Raw genomic sequence first — 23,398 nt, 5'->3', positions numbered from 1 at the left:
AAATTGGTTCAAAAGTTGCATGTATAAAAGATGAGAAGGTTTCAAATGATATAAGAAGTGTTTACTTTTACTGTGTTTTTTAAGTTTGCATGTTCTAATAAATTGGCAAAATGACTGCACTTTTTCTGCATTTCTACATTCTGTGCTTTAATGATGCTGTATCCATATTTCAGCAACAATGTGAAGTGCAACTGAAAACACATACAAAGGTTGGGGTTGACTTGGCTGTAGGGTTGCCAGCTCTGAGTTGGAAAATAGGTGAAGATTTTGGGGGTGGAGCCTGTGGAGGGGATGAACAAGGTATAATGCTGTAGCAGTGGCGTAGGAGGTTAAGAGCTTGTGTATCTAATCTGGAGGAACTGGGTTTGATTCCCAGCTCTGCCGCCTGAGCTGTGGAGGCTTATCTGGGGAATTCAGATTAGCCTGTACACTCCCCCACACGCCAGCTGGGTGACCTTGGGCTAGTCACAGCTTCTCGGAGCTCTCTCAGCCCCACCTACCTCACAGGGTGTTTGTTGTGAGGGGGGAAGAGCAAGAAGATTGTGAGCCCCTTTGAGTCTCCTGCAGGAGAGAAAGGGGGGATATAAATCTTCTTCTTCTTCTTCTTCTTCTTCTTCTTCTTCTTCTTCTTCTTCTTCTTCTTCTTCTTCTTCTTCTTCTTCTTCTTCTTCTTCTTCTTCTTCTTCTTCTTCTTCTTCTTCTTCTTCTTCTTCTTCTTCTTCTTCTTCTTCTTCTTCTTCTTCTTCTTCTTCTTCTTGTGTCCAAAGCAGCCATTTCTTTGGTGAAATGATCTCTGCAGTCTGGAGATCAGTTGTTGTTACTGCTTGGAGGTTGCCATTCCTACCTGGAGGGCAGGTTTGTTTAAACAATTATGGTTGGAAGCATCCCCCATTCAGTATTTTGCATCAGCGGTACATCCTACTGTGAGACCTTTCACTTTGTCAGTTCTGCCACCATATGTATGCAGGGGCCCCTCGTGTCTTTGAAAGCAATGGATACAAATAAAGGAGGAAATAAATAAATGAACAAATCTAATAACTCTGGTAAAGAAAAAGAGAAACCGAATGAACCTACAGCTGACATGTGTAGTGTGCCTTCTTCCTTCACACTACTATTGGAATAAGAAGAAATTTTAATATACAACTACAAAATGATAAAAGATATAATTAGAGCAATGAAGCAGTAATTATATTTGGTGAGGGAAACAAAGTTTGAGGCCAGTTTTAATTTCATTTGTTGCACCATTTTATCATCACTGTTACCAACACTTCAGTTAAAGCTTCATAATTAATTGCCTCCATAATTAACACTTGTGTTACTTATCCAAAAGGTAACGAAGCAGAAGGTTAGATTCAGAGAAAGTCTCCAGTGATGTGTAACTATGGGTGCAACCCAGAGTTATGCACATTTAGGCCATTTTGATTTTAATGGAAGAGATTTAAACATATGCTTAATCCTTCTATTTAATTCAGTGGAACTTGGAAGTGTTTAGCATTGACTGGAACCTCATTTTTTCCCTAAAAAATCTTCCATTTCCTTTTCAAAATTACCTTAAGTTGTCATTTTCTGGAAACAGAGCATCATGAATTGCCCTGGCTTTTATTAGGTGGATATTTACAGCTTGATTTGTGACCTAATAGGGGCAAATTTTCTATGGGATGTGAGTTTTGTGCAATGATTCCCTGGTTCAGCTTTGATGAAAACTTGGAGATAGAAAACTCGGTGTTTCTGATCACTTTAACATAGGCATTTTTAAAATATGACATTATGGAATTGGGCATTATCAGACTTTTTGATGGGGAAGAAGGGTACATTTATTTCAGGACTGTGCTAAGCATCAGCCAAAATCTAATTTCTGTGTTTCACCTAACTATTCATGAAATTTAAAGTAAAATATCTGACCTCTGAAAATGTGATAAAATACAAAAAACAGGAGGCAGGCAGGACATTCACCACAGATAATGCAATGGATGGGTCAATTTGCCCAGGCCCATTAACTTCAAATGAGGCATGGGGCAGCACTGATGCAGCTGAAAATTGGTCTGCCAATCAAGAGAGGGCAACAAGTTACTTATTAAACTATACTCTCTTACTTGCTGGCATTTTCCTGCTGCTGGAATGGGGGAGGGGGGGTTGCATCACCCATCTTTTAGTTCACCATGATATGCTGCATCTGTATATGAATGAATGGGTCCATCTTTCTAGGGAAGGGTGTGACATTACCTGCCTGATCTTCCTCAGAGCCTCTGTGATGTAGGGTAATATGGGGAAAACATGGGCGTCCGGAGGCAGTTTCCCCCCGGTGAGCACACTCCTGACCTGGAGCTGTCATCCCACTTGGCCATGCCAAGCGCACAGGATGCCCTCGTGGCCACCCATCTCCCCTGGGTGAATGTGTATTCTGGACCAACTCATGACTCTTAGTCACTCCTGGCTCGCTGTGGCTACATGCACTCACCTTTAGCAATGTTGCAACCTTTGCCTAAAGACCCTGCCCTCCCATAGTCTTGCCTTCCTGCAAATCACTTAAATAAACGGGTGTTGGGAGCTCTGATCCTCAGAACCTCACAGAGCCACTCTGCGGAGCCCTCTCTCACCCAACTGCATCTCTGTCTCCATCTCCATTCGTCTCGCAACAGGGTAACTTTGAAGGAACTTAATGCCATCTTTGTTACAATCTGTTTGTGTGTCATGCCTAATAATTTGTGTGTAGTTAAGTCCCCTTATGTTTTGGGTAATTACAGGCAGATGGTGCTAAGGTAAGTGCTAAGGTAACTTTGGTACATAATATATTTCCAATCAGTGGAGTATTGCCCATAGGGACATGTTACCGGGCGCACACCATTTGGTCACATGGGAGGGGCACCAGGCACTGGCCGGGTCCCTGTGCACGACCTCTCCCACGGCATGGTGACCCGGCTGGCACCTGGTGGCTCCCCCCATGTTGGGGCGCTGATCACTGGCAGCCAAGGCAGGGCCCAGCCAAGCGGCTAGGAAGCCTCTCTCCTGCTAGGTATCTGCCACAGCATCCTGCCCCATACCTCCCTGCAGTCCAGTTTCTGTTCTCCCCAGGGCCTTGGGAGGACAGGAGGTAACCTGTAGGGAGGCGGGGAAGGCTCAGATGGGTGCCGCAGTAGTAGGCTGGCCCAGGAGCCAAACTGCCGCTGCAGTGCCCACCTGAGTCCTGCCCCTGAGTGCGGGTGTGTGTGGGGTGGGGAGATGCCTGGAGCAGGTGTTGTCCCCAGGCACCATTTCCCCCTGATACTCCTCTGTTTCCAATACTTCTTTTTATATTAATGAAAAAACGGTACCTGGCTCCAAAAAAATACAATGGAACAGTTGGATAGTTTTGAAAGGTATAATAGCTCTTCCACTTTTAGTTTCTTTCCAGGTGCCTAATATTGCCATAACCACATTACTTAATTTGGAACATCTCTATTAACATCAGTACTCAGCGATCAGTAACTTCAGAACTGTATAGCAGGAATCTGTTCAGTGTTCCACATAGCACCAACTGGAAATTGTTCAGAGAGTTCAGAGAGGATAGCATTTTATTTTATAAATATTGTCTACTTAGTTTACCAAAATCATATACATACAGTGGAACCTCGGTTTTCATTGGTTTCGGTTTTCATTGATTTTTTCAGTGAAAAATTTGTCTCGGTTTTCATCAATTTGCCTCTGTTTTCATCGATTTGCAGTAAGGTGCAGGGGTTTGTGGAAAAAAATCACCCAGACCAAGCTGTTTGCAGGCCATGTCTGCAACTTTTTAATGACAATGTCTTGCCCCATTTCAGAAAAATCTTAAAGAGGCGTCAGAAACAGACCTCTTTGGACAGCTTTCTGGTGTGACATTGGTCTACTGGCTCTGAAGCTGGTCCTAGTGTTATTGTTTGTTACTGTTTTCAGCATTAAACACTATGTTTATTCACCAAAAATGTGTTTTTGGTATGTTTTTTGGAGTGCCTAGAACAGATTAATTGGATTTACATTGATTCCTATGGAAAAGTTTGCCTCGGTTTTCATCGGTTTCGATTTTCATCGATTCTTTTCAGACGGATTACCAACAAAAACCAAGGTTCCACTGTAAAAGCTTGATTTTCTGCTTTATATTTAATTAGGATAGTTAATCTTAACTGTCTGCCTGTCTTGTCTCTTCTTTTAGACACTTGCTGCAGTCTTCTCTTGCCTTTCATAACACTGCAGCTCACTTTTTAATGCTTCCTTATTGTTCACCTGTAGAAACATGGTTGAAACATACTAATTTCCTGTTTCCCTACTAAGTATTTTATTCATGGAGCACCTCTCTTTGTAATTTGATGCTTGAATTTGCCGTCTGTAAGAACAGACCATTACATATCCTTTCCTGATTGTTAGCTTCTCTAGTCCTGCTGCAGGAAGTTCTACAAATCCAGAAACTGGAAGAGTATTTGGAATAACACTGAGTACATCAGCATACCACTACTAGGACAGGAATACAATATACTAAGCAGTGTTACTTGCAATAAAAATGTTCAGAGGCAATTGTAGGACAATACTTCTTTTTATTAGGAACTGGTGATATAACAAGGTTAGTTTGTTCCATTAATTCTTTAGTTCATTAATCCCTCATTAACAATTTGGCATTTCAATTACATTTTAGTATCAGTTGCGACTTGCAAAAGAGATGCCAATAAAAGCTTTCATGTTCTAAATGGCCGTGTTGCATCCCATAGGGCCATACAGCTGCTTGGGATCTTTAGTGGTTCGGTTGTTAATGTTGCTCACAGAATTCTTTTGAAGTGTTCATGCAAAGTTTCAGAACTGTGCAATTTGTAGTGAATCACACAGACCAGATTGACTTATATGGAGCGAAATGATAAGGCTCTTGATATGATCACAAGCAATTCAGTGCAGTTATGGAGAAATGTCGTGAATACAGCAGATAAACCTAACAACTATTTCAAAAATAATTTTCAGCCGTCAGCTTAAATATGTCTTAAAATTTTTATTCCCCTAAAAGTTAAGTTCTGTGGCTATGTAGTCCAATAACACAGTGGCTGATAACTGTGCCAGTTATGACACCAGCAAAAGGAGGCATTCACAGGTAAATTCAATGTCTCAATCTACTTAAGGGGAATCCCTACAAATACAGCCCAGTTTGATGATATCTGAATGGGTTCTAAGAGCAGGGAACACTGAGAACAGTGATTCAGGTAAAGGGGGAAATACAGGGAATTTACAGAAATCCAGAATGCAGTATTACAAAACTTACAGAATCCTGAAAGGGGTTGGAAATAATTTCCAATTGTTTAACTCAATTGTAATTCCTCACATGTCCCTAGCTTGGTCCAAGTTATGACCAGATGGTTGATTGGTCTATCTCATTATAAGGTAAGGGGACGTTTTCTTTTTTTACTTATAGGACTGAATGAAGCATCTTGGAGAGAAGTTCCTTAGGTCTGGCTAGTGTCTAATAACCTGGAGTAGTTGATCGGTAATCTTTTTTTAATGTTTCAGAAGTAACTTTAGGGAGACAGTGGGGGGAAAACTAAAATGTGATGTGGGCTAGGAGCCCACTAGAATAAGGGAGGAGATACATCTTTTCCTTACTATATTCTAATAAGATTGAATTTACAGCTTTTTGTATTGGACTTCTGTTGCTTTAAAGAGAAATATCATATTTGGAGTCAGCTGCTTAAATGTGTATAAAAAACAAGACCTATACTATCAATTAATAAAGTGGACTAAGCACAATTTTTAAGTATTGCTCCTTCTCTCCCTCCCTCCCTTTGTGTGTGTGTGTGTGTATACACACACACACTCATATAGCAATATGTTATATAACTATAAAACATCTTGAAAATATTAATCCAACCCATACATATTTTTTTCTGTTGCAGAATCTGAAGTCTGAGGGGGAAATTATTGGTAGCTTTGAGAAACAGATAAGGCCCTTAAATATGAAGCTGGATGCTGAATTTTAAAACTAATATTGCTCACAGTCATTATAGTCATTATAGCCTCTGGGGAATTTCCTGGTTGGTCTGTGGAGTACTCCCCCACTTGGACTGATCCTGCCCATGGTAAAAAGACCATTCATGCCCTGGGCAAGTGTGCCTGCCTTGGGAAAGGTGGCCCCTTCCTGGGCAAGCCATGTGCAGAACTGGGTGCAACAGAACTGAGAGAGATGTTCAACCAAACTGGGCAAGGTGAGGGGCTAGCTAGCTCTTTCTCCCTCCTTTATGAGGGTGAGGATTGTGCTGGCTGGGGGGCAGGGTCCTTGTCCAGTACTATCTTCTCTTCCCTATATGCACCTGACTGCACTCCCTGCAAGATTCATTTATTTCTATGAACAATGGTGGGTATTGCTGCCTGTTTCATAAGGGTTTGTCCAGGAATGAAGAGTTTAATTTCTAAGAAGCTGCTCCACTACTTCCTTCATCAAGAAGATCTAATGCCTTATAATTGATGATGGAACTCAAGCTTCCTATTTGTAAGCTTCCTGATCGCAAGACTACCTAATTGTTATTCCTCTGTTGTCACTTTCCTCTGTCTCCTTTTACCAGCACTCACTGTAAACATTCAGGTACTGATCCCTGAGTCAATTCCCGGAAAGCAAATAAATCAAGTTATCCTGAAAATGTCTGTTAATTGTCATGGGTTCACTGTGCAAGCCCACATGGTGTCCGCGCATGCACACAACCCAACCATGGTAGAAGAGAAACCTTTTACATTCTAACCAGCTGACTAGAAGTGCACTTGCTCCCGCTTCCTAATGCCAAAGGAGGAAAAAACCTTCCTGCCTAAGGTCAAATGATGAGAGGGGGAGGAGTGCATTTTCCTCCAGTCCTCCTTTTGTCAGCATGGTGTTTAGAAGGATTTCTTTTTTGCTCTTCACTGACTTTCTGTTCTTTTGACTTTTCTCTTGGTTTGTTTCTCTCCTTCTTTGGGTATGTCTTAAAAGAAGGACATAGCATTATCCAAGAAGTGCTCCTCCTGTGGAGCAAAAAATGGCATGGATGGAAGCTCACCAAGAGTTCCTCCTTTGTCTTGGAAAAATCCACATTCCTGCTATCACTTCTAAAGTCCGCCAGATTAGAGACAAACAACTTGAAGACACCTGAAGTTGCTCTTGTATGAACAGGTTTGGGCCCCTGCAGAGACTTCGAAGATTTCAGCCTCAACAGCAGGAGGAAGGGTAATTTCAGTGCCTCCTTCATTGTAAGGCAGGATTGCCTCCACAAAGAATCTGCCAAAGGGCTCATCACTTCCCTCCTCTTCTGCTGCTGCTTCTCATCAGTCTGCACTGGATGTGGCTTTGGGGGTTGCCTATTCGACTTTGAGTCATGACACTTGGTTCAGAGTTCCTTGCTGGGATATTGTTGGATCCTCCCTGTTATCACCGCTGCTGCAGTTCTTTGGGGAGTCAGTGCCATTCTTTGCATCATTGTCGGTCCTTATCCAGGCACCAGTTTTCGGAGGACTGCTGTTCTGCTTCTCAGAGATGATTGTCAGAGGATTTGCATTCTGTCTCCTGTTGCCATAGGCAGTAGATCAGTGATTGTCGCTCCCCACACTTCTCTTCTTCGATGACAGCAGCTGATCTTCGGGAGCACTCCCCTGCCTCACCATTATTCCTGTCAATGTTGGCACGAGTCTTTCAGCTGCAGCTGCTCATCCTCCACTTGGCACAAGCATCAGCATGTCTCTTGCTCCGCTTCTAGCATGATTTGCCCTTTCCTTCACCTTTTATCTCTTGTGGTTCAAGGCACCAGTTATCGGTCTTAGAGCAAATCTCCATTGGTGCAGCTACTGGAGACTCCATCTGATGTTCCTCCCTCTGATGTTCCTCCAAATTGTTCAAATTGTGACAGACAATACCACTACGAAATGTCATCTGAAAAGGCAAGGGGGCACAATATCAGATTGCCTGTGCTGAGAAACCACTATGATGTGGCCCTGGGTGATCAAATATTGGTTGTATCTGTTGGCCAGTCACATTGCTGGACAAGACAACTCAATAGTGGATTTTCTGAGATGTTGCATGAACATAAGAACATAAGAACATAAGAACATAAGAACATAAGAACATAAGAACAAGCCAGCTGGATCAGACCAGAGTCCATCTAGTCCAGCTCTCTGCTACTGCATGAGTGGCTCCACCCAGGTGCCTTTGGGAGTTCATATGGTGGGATGTGAAAGCAATGGCTCTCTGTGGCTGCTGCTCCCTGAGCACCTGGACTGTTAAGGCATTTGCAATCTCAGATCAAAGAGGATCCAAGATTGCAGCCATAAATCGACTTCTCACTCCATAAAATCTGTCCAAGCTCCCTTTTAAAAGCTATCCAGGTTAGTGGTGGCCATCACACCACCTCCCTGTGGCAGCATTATTCCAAAACACCAATCACTGCGCTAGCATTGAAGAAGTGTTTCCTTTATTAGTCCCAATTCTTCCCCAGCATTTTCAATGGAATGCCCCCCTGGTTCTAGTGTATGTGAGAAAGAGAGAAAAAATTTCTCTCTGTCAACATTTTCTACCCCATGCATAATTTTATAGACTTCCCAATCATATCCCCCTCAGACGTCTCCCTCTCCAAACTAAAAAAAAAAAAAAGGAGTTCCAAAGCGCTGCAGCCTTTTCCTCATAAGGAAGATTGCAAGCAGTCCCTCAATCATCCTCACGGCCTTCTCTGCACTTTTCTATCTCTTCAATATCGCTTTTTTTTTTGAGATGTGGCGACCAGAACTGAACACAATTACTCCAGGTCGCGGTCGCACCACAGCTTTATAAGGGGCATGACAATCTTTGCAGTTTATTCTCAATTCCTTTCCTAATTATCCCCAGCATAGAGTTTGCATATTCTTTTCACAGCTGCCATACATTGAGTTGACATTCCCATGGAACTATCAACTAAAGACTTCAAATCCCTTTCCTCTGGTCTGAGATTGATAGCACTGGACCCTGTAGCGTGGCGTGAAGTTTGGATTTTTTTTGCCCTCTATGTGCATCACTTTTGCATTTTGTTACATTGAACTGTGCATTTGCCATTTCTTAGCTCCACTCACCCACTTTATCAAGGTCCGCCTTGAGCTCCTCTAATCCTTTGTGGTTCTCACCACCCTACATAATTTGGTATCATCTGCAAACTTGGCCACCACGCTACCCACCCCTACTTCCAGGTCATTTATGAATAGGTTAAAGAGCACTGGTCCCAATACGGATCCTTGGGGGACACCACTCCCTACATCTCTCCATTGTGAGAATTTCCCATTTACACCCACTCTTTGCTTCCTGTTTCTCAACCAGTTTTTAATCCATAGGAGGACTTCCCCTCTTATTCCTTCATTGCTGAGTTTTCTCAATAGTCTCTGGTGAGGAACTTTGGCATGGCCCCCATCCACAATAGCCTTTCAGCTTATTTTGTCTCAACGTGGTGTTCAAAGACTGTGGGAGACTACACATTGATCTATTTGCTTCACAGCAGAACTTGAAGTGTGTTCCCAAGTGGGGGCATTACTCTCTTACAAAACTTCATTCCTGGTGGGGGATTTACAGACTCTAAGGTGGGATCCTCTCTTTACTAAGTTCCACAAGAGCAAGGTTATCCTTTGGCCAAGTACTGACTAACTCCCAAAGGTGATCTCCATCTTCCATCAGCTAGGACATTGTGTTGCCTACCTTTTCCCCTTCCTCTTCAGCAGAGTTGCCATGTACTCTTTAGATGTCGCAGGGCACTCTTGTTCTATATTGACAGGACCACTATGTTTCCTAAAGACAAAAATTTGTTTATTTGCTTTAGTGGTCAGAAGGGTCAGAAGGTTTCCAAACAAACATTATCAAAAATGACTTAACAAGGCTATTACTAAAGCATATGGACTTGCCAAGGTCCTCTACCCCTTGGGGATCCATGCCCATTCCACTTGAGCGCAGGCTACTTCCACTGCTTGGGATGCCAGCATCAGCATTCTTCATATCTGCAAAGCCGCCACTTTCTAGTTGAAATTCATGAAGCACTATTCAATGGATATTGACTCTTTAATCTTTTCAGAAAGAACACATTTTAAGCATGATAGCGTGATCTGTGAAGAAGTTGGGTGATTTTTTCAGTTACAACTATCCCTCTCACACTAGTGCCATTTTCCCACTGTCACCCATAGACACATGCCATTTTCTCAACTTTTTGGTGCTATGTCTCCACAGGGTATTTTGTGTATAATAGTATGTATTATCACTTATTTGTTTTCATCTAAAATTTAAATTGTTCTGAATCCCTAGTTTTCAATTTAAAAAACCTGTAAAAAGAATTAAGGTGGAAGGTATGGACAATTTTGTAACAACTGCCTGTAAAGGAAAGAGAAGTGGCAAGATGTCTGGAGGAATACTATTGACTATCTGGTGCCACTTATCTCTTTCAAATATTAATAGAATTGTTTTAGCTCTTTAGCACATGTGAAGAAAAGAACAATGCATTGCCATAGTAGTTGTGACAACCATGCTTCTGAGAACCAGTGTGGAGTTGCTGCAGAATATGTTTGGAAGGGAATGTTGGGGAAAGGCACAAAAAAGTGTGCCAACATATGCTGTATGTGGAAGCTCCATTGCCAATGCACCTGGCTCGGCATTTGCAGGAGAAATTAAAGCAACACAGAAATCTCATTGTGAGAAAACAGCCAAATGGATCCAGAATTTTTCCTGAACTATACAACTTTTAAGTTGCCCAAAATAAAGTGTATGCTTGAAAGCTAAACCACAAAAACTACTCCTGACAGATTTAGAGAAGTACAAAAATATGTGCATGACTGGCCAATAAACAATAGTTTTAAATTCTTTCTTTACTCTCTGCTCCTTTTATGTGTAGATTATGCACCATACACCCTCCCCTTCTCACCAAAATCCCAAGGGGATCTAACACATAGTACTGAGATCAGATTTTTTTTCACCTTGTCTTTTTAAGAATCAGCTGAACTTGATCCAGGAATAGACAGGCTGCTGAAGATCATTAAAAACACGGTCCATTGATTTTAGTAGCCTTTTACTTAGTATCTTAGCAATACTTCATATATTCTGCTTAGTATCTATAGATCTCATTTTGTATAGACTGTTCTGGTGTTTTAGTTGTACAGAAAGATAAACACGCTCTTTTCTTAAAGTAATTCATTTTTTGACATTAAAACAATATTGATTCTTCTATTATTCTGCACATAGGATTAATAAAGCATATCAACTGGAAAGGTGATGGTGGCGGGAGTTTTGTTGAAACAAGTGCATGTTCACTAAGCCCCAGTTCTTATCACTGAAGAAGTTGTAGCTTATATTGACCCCTAAGCCTTAAATTTTCCATTTTTGTTTTGTGTTGCCTGAACAAACAGATTCATAGGACATCTCCTCGAACTGTAAAAATCATTTGCCATTTGGTAAAATTGGCTGACATTTCATTTTTTTTGCTGCACAGATTATGTTGACATTATTTTGCCTGACTCGCTGATACATCATTAACATATTGCTCAGGACTTGAAGTTGAAATGGCTTCATTCTGGAAGCGTAGTACTCCCCATTTCCTACAAGAAACGAGTGTGTGTTATATAGTGGGGAGAAAATAAATTAACAGTCCTACTATGTTTATGCGGATTTGTCTGAAGGTAAACAAGCTCTGCTTCAGTACAACAGAACACTTAAAGATGGCTTTAAAGTGTCTCACTGAAACTGTATGACACAGTAATAGAAAAAAATGGCTGTAAAATGTGATATGTTTGCTATTGGTAGCCATAAATTGTTTAGAAATGAAAAGTATTCATGAAATACTGGGTTTCAACTGAGATTGTACAAGTGTGTTAACAGTGCAGGACTTGTCCAATAATAGCATGTAACTGTCTGTTTTTGCTGCCTGAAAATGAAATGCATTCTCTGAACACAGCCTAATTTCATTCTTCTCTGACTCTGATTATTTCTTTTGAAATGAGAGTCAGCCAGACAGCTATCAACAGCATCATAAGACGTGGCTGTATGAGGTGCCAGAGAGTGCCTGCATGGCATTCAGTTAAATAAATTAGCCATGGACTGCAAATGCCTCCTATTAAGATTTTGGAAGGATCCTAGATACAGAAGTTTATAATATCTGGAAGAACTATATACACAATCCAATGGCCAGATGGAAAATGAATACTTTATATTGCTGGCAGAGTAAGCAACTCCAGGTAAATCAAGCAAGCCATAGTACATATCATAGGAAAGGTGGAAATATGACTCCTGGACTACTTATATTTTTTATTGTAGGCCTATGATAATTATCGAAGGCTGCAGAGCTATACACATTTATGAGAAGAATGTGCTACTGAAATCAGCAAGCTTGCTTCCCAGTAACTATATATAGAAAAGAACTGTCAATATTTGCAGAATTGTTTGGCTGGTGATTTTTAAAGACAATATTAAGAGTTGGGAAGAGTGACAGATTTTCTTATATCACAACAGTGGAATATAGTAGTCACAACGCAGTTTGTTATAGCTGGTAACAATGGATCTAGTTCACCTGATACGAGATTTTCTGCAAATAAGCCAGAAGATATGAAAAGCCAGTGTAGTTGCAATAGTCAGAGAGTTTGAATCCTTGCCCTTTTCAGATTACCATTCTAAACTGGATGTCATCTCTTGTTGGCCCATTTCCAAGTAAAGTGATACAGACACAGGCATTTCATACAGCGCATTTCAATCTGTCTATGAGCTGTCTCTGAAGCACTTTGGCCATTTCAAACCGCACTGCTTTTTTCCTGCCTTTTCCCATGGTGTGTTCTTTTGTTGACCTTTGAAAAAATGTTCTGAGGTTTGCACTATAGCACCATAGCAATCCAGTTCATCCCATTGCTAGTGATATAGTAATTCAGCGCTCTATCATCAGCACTGGGGTGTATTAGATTGCTATGGCACTATACTGCAAATTTCAGAATGTTAAAAAAGAACAAATTCCGGAAAGAGAACACATTCCAGAAAAAGGTAGAGAAAAGCAGTCCTTCCACAAATGCTGTAGTGATTCAGAAGTGCAACTTAAAATTGAAAATGGGACAAAAGCAGTTTTCATAAAAAACGGCTGAGCCTCAAGATGCCAACGGGACACAAGTGGTTTTGTCAGAAAAGGTTAAAATAAATCTGTTAGCAGCTGAGAGCCAAAAATACGTTAGCAAATGTCTGCTAAAATGGACTGTAACAGCAGTTTGAAAGGAGCCAGGGTGTTTTGCCACAGAAGCTTGCTGGATGAGCTTGGGCCACTCACATAGGGTGTTCGTGAGGATAAAATGGAGGAGAGAAGAATTATGTTAGCTGATTTGAATCCCTTTTGGGAGAAAGACAAGGTATAAATGAAGTAAGTGAGCAAGTAAATAAGTAAATAAGTAAATAACATAGTTTCCTAGGTCCCTGTTTATCCCTAAACTGTTACATTCTGACTTTGCTATATATTAGCATGTTCCACCATACATTTACAGTATGTGAATTATCTGTGAGCTTGTAATTTGTCAAGCATTGCTAATGTGACCTTGCATGCTAAAAATATTGTTCATGACTTAATTTTGTGATTTCGTCTGTTTATTGTTTTGTGCTGTTATGGTCACTGAATAAATCTAAAAGGCCATTTTACGAAGCGTACTCATATTTGGCTACTGTATGCAGTGACAGTACATATTGACTGAGCCGCTGATGTTACATTAGCAACTACTTATCTCCCTCTCTGCACATAGACGATTTTGTTGCCAAGGCGACATGGCTTGTTTTCGCCCCCTACAAGATTTATGATATCGAATAAACAAAGAGTACCCTGCTATGTATTTGCAGAAATTTCACTTCAGCTCTATACACATTTTTTCTCCCTCAAATCTAACAATATATGGTTCCGTTGTCTATACCAGGGATAATCCCAGATATTTCTTACAGCCTGTCCTGGTATATAACTGTTCTCATGTTGTCTGTTCTTGTCATTTGAAGATATGCTGGACAATGTATTTTTGTTCTCATTTCTGTGTAAACACATATGCTACAATCTTTCAGCTGCAGTTCTGTTCTGACAAATCAGTAAAAATTAGCAGGACAGTCCTTAGAACACTTCCTTGCCCCCCTCAGAATATATCTGTTTAGGATTGTCATGGAAGTCTTTGAGTAGATATCTCTTAATTCTATTGCATCATTTTGAACTGTGAGAATATTTTAGCATGTTTTAAAATTGTGTATGTGTATGTGTAAATTAACAGTATATTAAAATAACCGTGTTTGTGCTTTGGCTAAATCATTTTAGTTCAGATGATATTGTAGTTTAAATGATCTTAAAAGGCAGGGTCAGGAAAGAGCCTTAAACAATATTTTAATCATTTGTATGGATGGGTGCATGCATTCAAGCAATGAATAAACTGTGGACATAAAAGGACACTGCTATTTTGAAACAAATGTATACAAAAAGGCAGGTTCCTGAGGGATAGAAGTGAGTGCAGCCAACATGACAGTCTTGTGGCATAGTGCAGGCTGGCAAATTTGTTTTGGCATTTCCTGTGAATTAGAGCCTTTTTCATCTGATGCACAATGTTACAGTGACATGACAGCAATTGTATCGCTCAATGGATACCATCACAACACTTAGTAACTTCACTATGTGACCCAAGCATTTTTTCACCTTCTCCTTCTAGGGTGATATAGGTCAACATGTGGCAGCACTGATTTTTCTGCCTTTTATATTGGGCATATTGTGAAGGAGAATCTGTGTGTTATGTGCCATCTAGTCACTTGGCAATGTTTGAATTTGAATCAATGTTCTCCAAAACATCCTATCATTAACAGTGTTGCCAGGTCTTGCAAACTGAGGGCTGGGGCTTCCTTTATAGAGTCAATCTATCTCACACTGGGTCTTTCTCTTTTCCTGATGCCTTCAATCTTTCTAGCATTATTATCTTTTCTAGTGACTCCTGTCTTCTCATTTAGTGACCAAAGTACAACAGCCTCAGTTTAAGTCGTTTTAGTTCCCAGTGACTTTTAAGACTTGATTTGATCTAGAATCCACTTATTTGGTGATATTTGGGGGGTGGGGCAGTCTGTGATATCTGTAATACTCTCCTCCAACACCATATTTCAAAGGAATTAAAGCTTTCTTCAGTTCAGCTGTCACACCCACACATAGTAATGGAGAATACTATGGCATGAATTAACTTGATCTTGGTTGCCAGTGACACATCCTCACACTTAGGCTCCTTCTGCTTAGCAAATTTATAACGGGTTGCAGTAGAGATAAAGGAACCTGTTTTCCTTTTCACATGCATTCCATGCAGCCAGTGATTGGAGGCCACCGAAACAATCCGGGTTGCTATCATGCCTCTGCACAGAGACTTTTTTGTTTTTTGTTGTCCTGCAACACATGCGTAGTTACGCAGGCAGGCTGAAATGAACCCCCACAGCCATACCGATGTCCCACAATATGACTGGCTACGCCTGTGTAGTTACACAGTTGCAAGCTGCAAAATTAAGAAAAAGGAAAAACTGCCTCCCTACAGCAGCCGGGCAATGGTGGGTGGCTTCTCCCTCACTGTTCAGGATGGGGTGGAAGGGAGGGAAATAAAGTGCCTCCTGCCTGGCCGTTCACTTGGGAGTGGCTCCAACCCAGAATTTTTCAAAAGGATTGCTTGTTTAGCAATTTTTTAAAAAACCTGAGTTGGGGGAAATAAAATGGGCAGACTTGTTTCGGTGGCAGGACCTGTGCAAAGCCCCCCCCCATGAGTTCTATAGCATCCCACACCCGTGTTTCTTGGTCTGTGCGAAATGGTCTGTGCGAAATGGACCTTAAGCATCTTTTCTAGCTCCTTCATGGCTGCCTGTCCTAGTCTCAATTTCCTTCTGATTTCTTTGTTGTGGTCTCCCTTTTGGTTGATGATGGAACCAAGGAATAAAAAATCTTGAATGATTTCAATGTGCTCCTGTCCACCCTACAGCTGAGCAATCTCCAGCAGTCATTACTTTTGTTTGCTTGATGGCACTTTCTACTTTAAATTTCAGCAACAGTTGTTTCAGATCTTCACTATTCTTGTCCAGTAATGTAGTACAATCAGCCTATCACAAATTGTTGATCCTGCCCCCAATTTTTACTCTACCTTCATCTAAATCTAACCCAGCTTTTCTTGTGATATAATCTGAATGCAGACTGAAGAGATAGGGGGATAAAATACATCCTTGTCTAACACCTATTCTGTCCTAACAGTAGCCCCTTATCCATAGTACAGGTTGCACATCAAAATAAACAGATGCTATGATACACTCATTTTTTTAAACCAGCCGTAGCTTTTCATGACTCACAAGTCAACAGGTTTGCTGTAATGTATGAAACACAAGCTGATTTTCTTTTAAAATTCCCTCGAATGCTGCAGTAACGCAAGTTTGCAGTGTGATCTGTAGTACCTCTTCCTTTTCTGAATCCAGCTTGAACAACAAACATTTCTCATTTCATATAAGGTAACAATCTTTATGGTAGGATTTTGAGCCATCAGTTTATTCACATGAGAAATTAGTGCAATGGTCTAACAGTTGCTGTAGTCCCTGATGGATCCTTTTTGGGGAATGGAAATGTAAATTGACCGTTTCATGTCTGTGGGCCATTGTTTTGCTTTCCATATTTGTTGGCACATTCTTGTGAAGATTTTGATGGACTCTGCTTGTGTGGTTTGGAATAGCTCTATTGATATCTTGTCTGCTTCTGGTAATTCGTTCTTCCCAAGTCCTCTCATTGCAGCTTTCATTTACTTTCCAAAACTATAGGTTCTTCTCCAAATTACTCTTCACCACATTTCAGTTGCTACTCGGTTGTACACAATTATTAATTAGATTAGGGCCTGGTTTTTCAACATCCCAGGGTGATTCAGTTTGTCTCAGATCTGGACCCCTGGAATAAACCCCCTCTGGTAGCTCAACTGAGGTTGCATTTGGACTATTTCAGAAACAGTAGAACACATCAATAAAAGCAGCAACCCTTGTTTAAAAGATTTTTAAAGGTCCAGGCTTAATGATAAGACAAACAAATAGATGCATTATAATAATAAAATCTAACTTCCTAATATATAGGTACTTACATACATGAAGGTAGGCAGATCAACGCAAAATAAAGCATCAGATAGAAGACGCCACAAGCTGGTTTCAGACTCATTGCTGCTCCTGATGTTATCAAGGGCCACAAATTGTTACTCTTCTCTAATGTCAGATGGTCATAGACTACAGATGGTCATAGACTACTTATATGAAACTGGATCATTGACCGCCTGATTAATGTAAGTGAATCAAGGATATGATTTCAAAGCTGATTGTGGAAGATGAGCAAGTCTCCTCCCTCCCATCTGACTTAGATGATGGGAGTTCAGTTCAGATCTTCACCTGAGCTTTGGAATTGTTTGACATGGGAATTCCCTCCCCTACCTATGTTGCTCTACACACTTAGATCAGGAATCAGGATATTGCTCTGAGTTTATGACCTGACCAAATGCTTGCTTTTAAACTGTAAGATTGATTTCCACAAGCTTGACAATCTCTCGACAAGGATGAGATATTGTTCTGTCCCCCAAGCAAAGCTGTTTTTGGTGCCCTGTGCCTGGCCAGAACAGAATGGGAGAGCCACAAGCAAGGTTTAACAGTTCAAATAAAAGGTTTAATATTTAGAAGAATGGAGACCCTAATTCCTCCCAGGGTCTGCTTAAAATAAAGTACTTGCTTAACTGGACAGTAGAAGCTGTAGACTTTTGTTCTTTCTTTGACTGCTTCCAAGAAAGTCCACTTCTTTAAGTTCTTTGAGTCTTTATTTGGCTACTCTCCCTTGAGCAAGGAGTCTTTCCAGATGGGTTGAAGGAGGCGGTGGTCCGCCCGCTCTTGAAAAGACCATCCTTAGATCCTGGAGATCTGGCCAATTACCGCCCCGTCTCGAATCTTTCGTTTCTGGGGAAGGTAATTGAGAGAGTGGTGTTGGAGCAGCTTCAGGGCTTTCTGGATGACACATCGGCCTTCGATCCCTTCCAGTCCGGCTTCCGTGCTGGGCATGGGACGGAGACAGTTCTCCTCGCTGTCACAGATACGCTCCGTATGCAGCTAGACCGAGGCGGATCGGCGCTGCTGGTGTTGTTAGATCTCACCGCAGCGTTTGATATGGTCGATCACGACCTTTTGACCCACCGCCTGGCCGCTTCCGGGGTTCGGGGCACTGTCCTTCAGTGGATTGCCTCATTCCTCCAGGGGCGTAGTCAGCAAGTGTGGTGCGGGGACAAAGCTTCCCGGAGGTGCCCGCTTCATTGCGGTGTGCCTCAGGGGGCATTGCTGTCCCCACTGTTATTTAACATCTATATGCGACCACTTGCTCAGCTGGTACGGAGCTTTGGGCTGATCTGCCATCAGTACGCTGATGACACTCAGCTCATTCTGTTGATGGAGGGGGGAGCTGCCGCCGCCCCTGCAGCTCTACAGCAATGTTTGGAGGCGGTCGCTGGTTGGCTACAACAGAGCAGGTTAAAACTTAACCCATCGAAGACTGAGATCCTTTGGCTTGGTCGTGGGGGTGAGATTGGGGATTTCCAGCCGCCGGTGTGGGAGGGGGCCATATTGGCACCGACCCCCTCCGTTCACAGCCTGGGGGTCCACCTGGATTCGTCTCTTTCAATGGAGACCCAGGTGGCCCATATAACCCGGGTTGCGTTTTTCCATCTTCGACAGGCCCGTCGGCTGGCCCCCTTTCTCTCCAACACTGACCTAGCCACTGTGATCCATGCAACGGTCACCTCCAGACTGGACTATTGTAACTTGCTTTATGCGGGCCTTCCCTTGCGCCTGATTCGGAAACTGAAATTGGTCCAACATGCGGCGGCCCGGTTGCTCACAGGGGGTGCCTTTCGTGAACACATCTCCCCTGTGTTGCGCCGTCTGCATTGGTTACCTATCGAATTCCGAATCGTGTTTAAGGTGTGGGTGTTGACCTTTAAGGCCTTACGCGGCCCGGGACCCTCGTACCTTCGGGACCGCATTACCCCATATGTCCCGGCTCATCCTCTGCGATCAGCAGAGGCGAATCTACTGGAGATCCCTGGCCCCTCGATGACGCGGCTGGCCTCCACATGGGCCAGGGCCTTTACAGCCCTGGCACCGGCCTGGTGGAACACATTACCATCAGCTATTCGGGCCCTGCGGGACCTTGGAGAGTTCCGCAGGGCCTGTAAAACCGAATTATTCCACCGGGCCTTTGGAGAGTCCAGCCGCCGATAATGCCCCCCCCCTGCTAGTAGGGTCCCCTAACATCATTGGGACCCCTCCTCATTTTTGGAAGAGGGTGGTATATGGGTCTCGCGGGCCCTATTGTAGAATGTACCTGTTTTAAGATTTTTATGTTTTTTGTATGACTTTATGTTGTTCACCGCCCTGAGCCCTCCGGGGATAGGGCGGTATAACAAGTTTAATAAATAATAATAATAATAATAATAATAATAATAATAATAATAATAATAATAATAATAATAATAATAATAATAATACTCTTATCTGTAAACCTCAACTTTGTGCTCTCAGTACACCTTTGACATGGCTGCTGCTTCCTAACTGCCGCTTCCTAAAATACAGCTGCCTCCTAACTCCTTGGGCACCTGTACTGAACTGAACTGAGTTAAACAGGGGCATTGCTGGGAGATAACAGAAAGACTGCCTCTTGGGAGATTTCTTAAAGGAACAGGGGCTAACTAAAATTCCCTCCCTTTGGAGACTATACAGAGGACTAAACCCATGTTATCTATGGGAAACAACAATGAAAATAATAAAGGCTTCTGTGGGGGCATGACAGATATGATGACTTGTCTGAAGAACCTCTTGAATGTGCACTGTAATTCTAGATGTTAATACCCAAATGCAGCACAAATTCAGAGCCAAATAGATATTAAATTTTTCCTTAAGTCCTCAACCTGACATGTGTTAAGAGTTTGTACCTCACAATCCCAGACCTATATGCATCTGAGAATTGGGTTCATAACCTGTACACCCAGGCTCATGTCTCACAGAACCAGAGAAAACATAAAATTCAGTGTATTTCACACAAATCCTTAGTTACCAAGTTCCAGGTGGTGCCTGCAATTATTTCAGAATTACAGCTGATCTTCAGAGTCCAGAAATCAGTTCACCTGGAGGAAATGGCATCTTTGGAGGATATACAATAGGGATAAACACTGTGATAACTACATCACATTTTACTCTGTTTTTAGGGAACATGCAAAACATTTTTCATGTAACCATAAAGTTGTAATGTGTCCTACAACAAAGTTCATGTTTTCAAATGTAGGTGCCATGTCCAGTCCTGGCTTCCTGGAACCTCGTTGCCTGTATACGCTCAGACAACCATGAAGGACATTATATTTTTAAAACACACCTGTAAAAATGTATCTGTGTACACAGGTTAATGTATATGACTGTGCATGTGAGATAGATGTATGATTGGTTTACAGTCATGTAAACTCATGATCCATATGAGACAAAGCTGTTAGTGGCCTTGGTTCTACATATGATTTCCAACCTTCATATACCAAAGCAGTCTTACTTCAAAAAATAGTTCTTAATCAATAATAAAGATAATAGAAATGTTTGACATAACTGACACATTGCTTCTACAGAGAACTTGAACAAGATGCTATTCCCAGTCCCTTTGAATTATATCCTTTATTGGGGAGAAAAGATGGCGACAGCTACTGACTCGCTGTAACTCGCTGTAACTCATGAGCTATTTATCTTCAAATGCTGGTTTTAACTTTTTAAAGCTTTTAATCCTTAACTTTTATTTTCTCCTTAACTTTGCTAATCTCCTGTCTGTTTCGGAGAAAGGCATTTGAATTGTTTTGTTAGCCTTGAAGAGCTTGAAGAGATGCTACTACTTAGGGCTGATAGTCTCGGTTGTTGTTGTCTTTCACTTCTGCTGCCATGCAATGCAAGCGAGGAAACGCTGTCGTTCAAACACAAATTTAACTAAAAAATCCTGCAAACAAACTAGAACTGACTCACTTATTAGCAATAGAGTTTCTCTTGTGAATGGGCTCAATCTTACAAACAGATCTTCGGCCTTGGAGTGCTCTCTGATCCCTCCTCCTGAGAGTGAAAATGAGCCAGCTCCTCCTCCCTTGCTTTCTGAAGCTATTTCTTCAACAGCGGAGGGGGTTAGTGAGATTAGTGACTCTGTTATTAACTGTGGAAATCGCTTTGAGGTTTCCTCTAATATGCGCACTTTGATGGAACTTCTAGTAAATCAGGCCTTTTTAATCTCTGAAACATTTGAGGCACTGCTAGTCAATTTCACTTCCTTAACCACCAAATAGGAGGCATTCTGTTATTTCCATAGTTGGGAGAATAACTATTAACAACAGCAATAAACCTGCCTTGTGGACTTCATTCCATCATTCCCTCAGCATATTTGTTTCCGAACCTTATACATTCTCCTGTGTCTTTGATTCTCCAGAAATGCTAAGTGGCTGTAGCAATCAAGGATACTGATCTCGATTTTGGTAAATGGTCTAATTTTAAAAGAATTTGGATGTTGTCGAGAAAATTGCTGAGTTGTGATCTGAGGAAGGTCCAACTTAGGTCTCAGGTTTTCACTGGGGGACAGCACTTGGGCTGCCCAGTGTTCAGATCAGATCCCATGCTGCGCCTCACGCTTCTCTTCATCCTTTGTCAATAAAATGGTTTGGCTATGGCCAAAATTTTAACCCACAGACAAGAGTGTTGTGTCATTATTACTACTCTGAGCAGTGTTAGTCTGCCCTCGGGTGGCAATGACTGTATTCATCACGAAGCTCCCAGAATCTTAGGCCCCTTCCGCACATGCAAAATAATGCGTTTTCAAACCACTTTCACAACTGGGCTGTATGGCCGTGTTCTAGCAGCATTCTCTCCTGACGTTTCGCCTGCATCTGTGGCTGGCATCTTCAGAGGATCTTGTCGAAGGCTTTCACGGCCGGAATCACTGGGGTGCTGTGTGGTTTCCGGGCTGTATGGCCGTGTTCTAGCAGCATTCTCTCCTGACGTTTCACCTGCATCTGTGGCTGGCATCTTCAGAGGATCAATACACTTTCACAACTGTTTGCAAGTGGATTTTGGTATTCCACACAGCTTCAAAGAGCACTGAAAGCAGTTTGAAAGTGCATTATTCTGCATGTGCGGAATGAGCCTCAGATTTAGGCACTACTGAATGATGTCAGAACTCAGTCGGCCTTTCCATCATGTTGTGGAACATTTCTGGAAGGAGAAATATGTTCCATAACTCTCACTTTTGTAGATATCTTAGTGGGGTTGATGTGATCCTATTACAGGAAGTGTAGGCTAATTAGCTTGTTTTAAGGGATTTAGGTTCTTTTGCCTTTCAGCTTCTAAACTGTCTACATTCGGCCACTTTTCTGGCAGCCTTTGTTCCTTAGTCTCCTCTACGATCTATATATAGCTATATAACTCTGTAATTAAAGGAAACCTTGAGTGAAACATAGGACACCTTATCCATCTTTATTAAGGAGCTTAAGTGTAGCCACCCCTCTCTGAGATTATTTTAATGGGTGATTTTAATGCTAGAGTTGGTGCTAATTTAACTTCTCTTCTACAGCAGGATGGTTTTGATGATGAAATCTCCATCTACTTTTACTTCCTGCTCTTTGTGATTCAAAGGACTCTCAGCTTAATGCTGTGGGTAGGAAATCAATCCAACTGGGCATTAAGCATAACAAGCTATGGCTGAATGGTTTAAAATGCTATGATCACACCGAAGATTTTCCTTTTGTTTCTCCTTATAGTTGCAGTATTGTTGATTACCTCCTAATATCTACGAACTTAAGATCATCAGTTGTATCTTTTCAGATTGAAGATCTTTTGTTGGGTAACTATCTTCCCCTTGGACTTGTTTTGCTTCCTGAGGAAGGTGATAATGTGGTTCGATCATCTTCCAGTGATTATTTACCTAGATTATTCTGGTCACCAAAGTTGGCATCAGTTACTAAAAAATTTACTTAGATCTCCCAGAGTTCCTATTCTTAAATCCTCTGTTCTCACTGCAGATTTCCCTTCGGGACAATTTCTAGGTTTGAATCCCTCCTTAAGCAAATTGTGGGCACTCTTATTAAGTCCTGTGTTGAGGTACCAAGGAATAGTAGTAAGTGAACTTATTGGTTCAATAGGGAGCAAGAGTGTAACAGTCGTATCCACACCCTTTATTGGAGCTACAGGGGATCTAGATCCTTTGACCTTCTCAATTAATTAATACAATGTAGGAATAACCTCCATTTGTTAATTTAAAAAAAAAATTCGAACATGTCAACACTCAATGGGAACATCTTCACTTAGCAGTGGTAACCAAAATTCTAAGCAATTTTGGGGTGGGTTTAACAATGTTGACCAAGGGAATCTATC

At 41.7% G+C, this 23,398-nt stretch overlaps 1 protein-coding gene across 2 annotated transcripts in view; it reads left to right on the top strand.

The window, feature by feature from the left end:
• Positions 1-23,398, top strand: part of GRIK2 (glutamate ionotropic receptor kainate type subunit 2) — a 656,874-nt gene that overhangs the window by 136,609 nt on the left and 496,867 nt on the right. The gene's annotated exons all lie outside the window — the stretch shown is intronic.

The sequence above is a fragment of the Sphaerodactylus townsendi genome, linkage group LG01, assembly GCF_021028975.2.
Source record: "Sphaerodactylus townsendi isolate TG3544 linkage group LG01, MPM_Stown_v2.3, whole genome shotgun sequence".
NCBI classification, from domain to species: Eukaryota; Metazoa; Chordata; class Lepidosauria; order Squamata; family Sphaerodactylidae; genus Sphaerodactylus; species Sphaerodactylus townsendi.
This window is presented reverse-complemented; position numbering and strand designations above follow the sequence as displayed.